Below are 6,748 nucleotides of genomic sequence, written 5' to 3'. Positions count from 1 at the left end.
AACCATTTTTTAAAGTTGTGTATTTCACGGGAGGAAAATAATTGTGTTTGATTCAGAAGGATATCATTTGGATTTGTTAGTTATACACCTTTTTAAAAGAAAGAAAACATATTTGGGGATTGAAACAGACAAAAAATAAGTGTTGACAGATGTGAAAACATGAAAAAAAGCAGTTATGAAAATGGAAAACTTGGAACTTGCTCGGAACGCTGGGTGGTTTACTTGTTCTACGAGGCGATAGCTGTCATTGCTTTTCAATTTTTCATAAAGTATACGGCAGTTATTGCTCGTAGGATACTTTAATGTGCCCAAATGTCATCAAGAGCAGTTTGCATGTGGAAGGAATGTATTTTTCAGACTGTAAAAATGAAACAAAAAATTTAGCGATGAAATTTGGTGATTGGAATTTGAATGAATAGAAGTAAGTTTTCTTCTTTTTATAACTTTTGACATTTAAGTTGATTATCAATTTCAGCTTTACGTTTTCTTTAAACAGCCTGACATGTCAGAATTATTAGCAAAAATAAAATTGAGGTACCACATGGGAAAAATCTAAAAAAAGTAGTTTCGTCATTGAAAAGTGTGAAATTATATTTTGATAATTTTCACTGTGAAATTATCAAATATAATTTTCACGGATAAATCAGTAATCCACTGAAAAGCATAAAATAAAATATCATTAATTTACTATTATTCTTAAAGGCTACACTGCAATGATGATTATAAACTTGCACGCATAACACATGCGTCTTTTCCCGCGCTTCAACAATGCAAAATTTGTACATGTATATAAGGTTGTACTTTCTGTGATATGTTTTAATTCTTAGCCTATTCATATAATAAAAAAAATTATTGACTAGTGATATTCACCGGGAGAAAATCATATTGACCCCGGCTATCGCCCTTGACAATATGTCATCTGGTGAATATCACATCATATTCAATGGCTCACTAGTCAATAATTGTATAATGATGCAAATTATTGAAAATACGGCATATTATACATGTATATTACTAACATTAGTATAATTATGGTTTAATTAAATTTGTGTGTCATGAAAAAGATAATGAACACAATATACAAACATTATACAAATACATAGAGCTATCTCCTTGGCGACGTTACTACCTCCTTCACGACAGAGCTGTCTCCCAGAATAAATATCATATATTTTCTTTATTAACTAATGTTTTGATCTAAATTCAATTTTTATTGATTTCAAGACAATAATTATATCTACTTAAAATGTGTTTGTTTTTCATCTGAATCGCTGTTTAGATGAATATTGGGGGAAAAATAATCTGTTTCATGATTTAACGAATCATTTCATCGCTAAATTCGGTAACTAGGAAACGCCGCCACAAATACATTTCAAACACAATCTTAACAACTTTACGTTTTCTGGAAATCAAATCAACATGATATAGCATTCTCTGAATTTCGATATTTGGTGTAGAGTTTACAAAATATGTAAAAAATGACACCCTTTTCCTTTGATGACACCTGATTATAGCGACATGCACTAGCTCGGAAGTAGCGATAGAGCAATTTACCGTATACCTTGGAAAGAGGTAGCTCTATCATTTTCAACGTGCGTTCAGACGTACAGTGGGAATTTCCGTACAAAGGATTTCATGATCAACCACAACGCAACTGACCTACACTGTCCTGGAAACCAACCGTGGCGCGGTGGCTGAACTGTGCTCTTGTGAATTCAATTTGACTTGCATGTAATAAATTAGTTTGGTAAATAAGTTAGTATACTCTGTGTATGCCATTGTTACTCAACCAAATAGAAATGAATATTGACATGTGTAAATATAAAACTGGTACTGTTTATATGAAATCAAATGTCCATTATATCTTAATTTCATTTTGAAATTTTATAATCTTTATTTGTATTTTTGATATTTTGTAAAGGGGGAAAATTAAGTTACCCATATTTTGATAGACATTGGAAATACTTGTTATACTAGTAGTGTTAGTTTATTTGAGATTGTTGAGCGAGAGTATTAATAGATATATTTTAAGTCTTGGCTAGGCAAGTTTTTAGTATAGCAAGGATGATGTAATCGTAGATTTATATAAAGTATATATAAACACAATTAATTAACAAAGTTTTTTTCTTCTTTTTTTTCTCAAGGAAACGTGCTGCATTTTAGATCAATGATATAAGCCTGACTAGGGCTATATAAAGTTATAACGGCATTGTCGCAAATTGTTGTCCATTATAAGTAACAAAGGAAGCCATGCAATTTGAGCATATGAAAATAGTTACCATCCCCATTAGTTTCGAACTCACGGGCACATATTTATAAGCATGTTAAGGCAACACTAAAACACGCATAAGGGTGTGCGATCACGTGTTTTACTGTATTTGATACAACTTTTTCGGAATTTGTAAAATGACAGGTGCTAAAACATGATGCCTTAATAGAATTTTTATTACAATAACCATTTTCGTGGGACCAATGAGTGACCTCTGCTCTCGACTCGTTGTACAAGATCACTTTTGCGCATTCATATTGATAAAAAAATTCGCAGACAAAACTGTTGTTGGACGTTACTAGTATACTAAACGCATAGTTTAATAGCTGAACCAATATGCGGCCTGCAATGAAAATACAACTGCGTCGTATCATATTTTATTTTCAGCTGTGTCGTATCATTTCGTACAAATTATTATTTTCTTGGAAAATAAACATTTCTTTTTAATGAAATTTAGTAAATGATGCAAAATTGTAATGTTGAAGTTTATTGCGAACTCTGAATTGAGTCTATGATTAATTTTGAAGGAAAAAACGATAGATAAAGCAATATGAACTGCGTCGTATCCAACAAACAACACCAATGATAATTTATCTGTCAATTTTTGATAAACCACTGTGTGCACACAGGATATTGTTTAATTTTATTAAGCTCACATGGTTATTCTTCAAAGTATCAAGAGGATTTGCTCGTATATTTTTATGTAAAGCTTGAAATCGGCGTTTGAAGCCAACGGTTGTGACATTTTTTGAGGAATCGTATTTTTCCGAAAAATAAAGGTTTTGTCGTAGGACTTAAGCCACAAAAAACGTCTTTTATGTACCTAGTTATAAAAGTAACAATTTCTCCGTGATTGGTCTTTATTGAACTTGTATCATAGTTTGGGGACCTTTCTGTTGAAAATGTGACAGAGTTAAATCGTATACATATACATGCACAGTGCGTTAACTGGAGTGCAGGTATTAGCCGCACTACAGAGCATGTCCATTGATTGGTTCATTTTGTCCGGGGTTTACATATTGTGACGACAGAGAAGGGATAGCGATGAAAATATCATATTCAAATGCTCGTTCATTGGTTACTTTTTTGTGGGGTTTCGTATTCTGGTATCAGGGAACGTGATTATGATACAAAAGAGAAAGAACATCAAAACACTCGGCAATCTGATTTATACTCGGGGGCTACGCCCCCTCGTACATATCAGATAGCTCCGTGTTTCGATGCTCTTTCTATTACTTATTTATCAATTTTCAGTTCAAAATCTGTGATTTTTCGCGTTTTTTTTTTTGCTCGCAAATATTATATACTATAGCGGTCACTGGAGTGTAAGCTGTGAGTTTACATATAAGAAACGGCCGCAGGTCATACATTAAACTTATACTAGCTAAATAAAATCACTGTTTGGAATTCGGTATCACGAGGATTGGGTTGTATAGGGCTACCATAACTATTTGTAGGAAATGTTTTTAAGGATATTCGCATATTTTTTGGATTAATAACAGTAACCTCATCAGTTAGCTCACCTGAGATGTGAGCCCATGTGATTATATGTGCCTCGTATGTTGTCCATCGCTGTCACGAAATTCTTTAAACAAAGTTGTCGATTTTGACCAAACTTCAACGAAATGATTCTTCGTGTCCCTCTATAAACTTATGGTTCAATTCGGATGCAAGTATGTAATAAATAGAAATTTAAATTCACAGCGCTTAGATATATGGTATGTAAAATCACCTTGTGGACCTCTACAAAAGACACATAATAGTAAATTATGGTTTAAAGGTTCAAAATTGGCTCGTCCTATGGACCATGCACTTGTCTTTGGCTATGGGAGAAACAAATTTAAAACATGTCTGCAAAAACATGGAATAGAGCTAAGGTATTTTGCACGTGGAATTTCTTTGTGACTTGTTCAAGGTTAATATACAGTACTCTTGCACTTTGGGAAAAAATTGAAATGCCCCGGGTCCCTTCTGTGAAATTGATGTGTATAGTAAAATAGATTATAATTATATTATTCTGCTCAGAAACTATAATGTTTTCGATTTGTCAATACGTAATTGAAGCAGATACATTTATTGGTGTGAACGGGGCCTCGTACAAGGTACGCAATCAGAGCACGTGTAAATCTACTTATGTGGTGTATACAGTCTATTGTAAGCTTTGCGAACGTTATATTTATGTTGGTAAAACAGGAGATACGTTGTACAAAGCTAATGATTTTTCAATAATGGGGCTGGAAAAAACTATACGGAAATGACTAATACGGAAAAACAATAGAAAATGTGTGGTAAAATAAATTAAGAACCTATAGACCATATGGAGATAATACTAAAGAATAACGTGGCAGTCGGCAAACAACGCCACGGTTAAATATAAATGATATAATCAATTCAGGCAGAACAAAATGATACAATGAAATAAATAAAAATGCGCATGTATTTCTCTTATAATCATTACATTTGAAAGAAATAAATAAGTAATAAAGATAGTGTTAATAATAAAAGATTCTTGCAAACGAAACTTGATTTTCTCACAAGAGTCTGATAAATTGTTTGTAGAGTTCATTTTCATTATGTAACTAGAAATGGTTGCCCCCACACTCCACTAGTCAGTTTACGGACCAACAGCAGGACAGCGCGGCAGTTGGATAGCGTCAAAGCAGGTCAGTGGGACAGCGTGACAGTATGACAGTTTGACAGCGGGACAGTATGACAGTGGAACAGCATGACAGCGAGACATCGGGACAGTATGACAACGGGACAGCATGTAATTATGACAGCGAAACAGCATGACAGCGATCAGTGGGACAGCGTTGCATAGGGAAAGCGTCACAGTATGACAGCGGTAGAGTGGGACAGTGTTTCAGCGGGAAAAAATCACAGTGTCACAGTATGACAGCGGGACAGCATGACATCATGGCAGCGGGACAGCATGAAAGTGGGACAGCGGTACATCATAACAGTGGGATAGCGTGATGCTAGAGGCTTGGTTAATTTCCTGGGGTACTGTTTTCTTGGAGGTGGACTGTTTCTGCAAATGAATTAACATTCCCTTTTGGATCGCTCATTTTTGAATTGTTATTTTTTCCCACTTATGAAAATCCCATTTATTTTCCACCAGAATCAGAATTATAATTTTTCACACAAAACGACAGTACATATTTATTCAACCACCTCTTTGAAAGCATGTTAAAGTCCACAAAGTCCCACCGCTGGCCACCAGTGTAACCCTCTTATTAGACCTTTATCAAACTGGTCATATAGAATTTGTTGCCACCAGCTCAACATTTGAGCAGTTTCTATTTACACTATTTGTAGCGTAACACAATAAATAAGTCATTTTTCTTCTAAGCTACTTTTTTTATTTCAGATTATATACAAGAGAAATCCAATTATACACAAATATATACATTATTTTCATGTTCGAGTAAACAGTCAAAACTTTCATACCATTAAATTCCCATTTTTCTAAGTTTAAAGTTAATCTTTCTGAAAGCTTCCCATATCCGATTCCCGAAAAGAAGAAGACCCCCAAAATGGATTCCCCTACCCTTTTATAGTGCTAGAAAAAATGTTACATCACTGCCGGAAGGACACTAGTGACGGCAAGATTGATACAAACAGTTCGTTGATAATTGACGGATCTTTACAAGTTAGAAAACAGTCACAGTTTAATTACGTATGATAAGAATCAAAGAACTTGACCTTGTGGTAAATATTAGAATAAATTCTATGTTAAGATAGCTTACTTTAGATATTGTAACAATATCTTTTAAAGTGCTTAGTGTATCGTACATATAAAAATACTCATTGTTTAGATTTACTTCCATTTGACATAGGCAAATTATTATGTAAATTTAGAACAATGAATCACCTATTACCAATTGAAAAAGGCAGACATTTGACAATTGATCATAATAATAAGTTCTGATCCTTATGACCGTATCAAGCTATTGGTGATAAATTGAATGGTCGTACTTTAATGACATTAGACGTAAATCTCTTCTTCCCAGTTTCATATTCATCCCAATAGTTTTAAACTTGACAGATTAATGCAAAGTTGTGATAAAAATATACTAAAACTATCTTACTATCTTTATTTTGTTTAAACATTATGTAAAAATTTAGATCTTCATTACAATTTGTTGCAGTATTGAATTTAGCAATATGATCTCCTTTTTATTATTTAGCTAGTCATAACTGTATTCTTCTTTTGATATTATTTGATTTTTTACTGTTATTTTCTGTTCATTTGTGTGTTATTAGCAGAGGGAACAATAAAAAAAAACTCTTTCTTAGATTGATTAGTAAATTAGGTTTGGCAGTTTTTTGTTTATGGCTGTATAATAACATTGAATATTCAAGATAATTTGAAATAAAAATAGTTTAAGATTGACAATTACGTCATATATATAAATCAAAATATTATGTGGCTAAAGCCGTATGGCCGATTTTACTCCGGACAGTCAGAAGTGACAA

The sequence above is a fragment of the Ruditapes philippinarum genome, unplaced genomic scaffold (genome assembly GCF_026571515.1).
Source record: "Ruditapes philippinarum isolate M1 unplaced genomic scaffold, ASM2657151v2 ctg1898_1_1_1_1, whole genome shotgun sequence".
Classification (NCBI taxonomy): domain Eukaryota; kingdom Metazoa; phylum Mollusca; class Bivalvia; order Venerida; family Veneridae; genus Ruditapes; species Ruditapes philippinarum.
Note: the sequence above shows the minus strand (reverse complement) of the source record.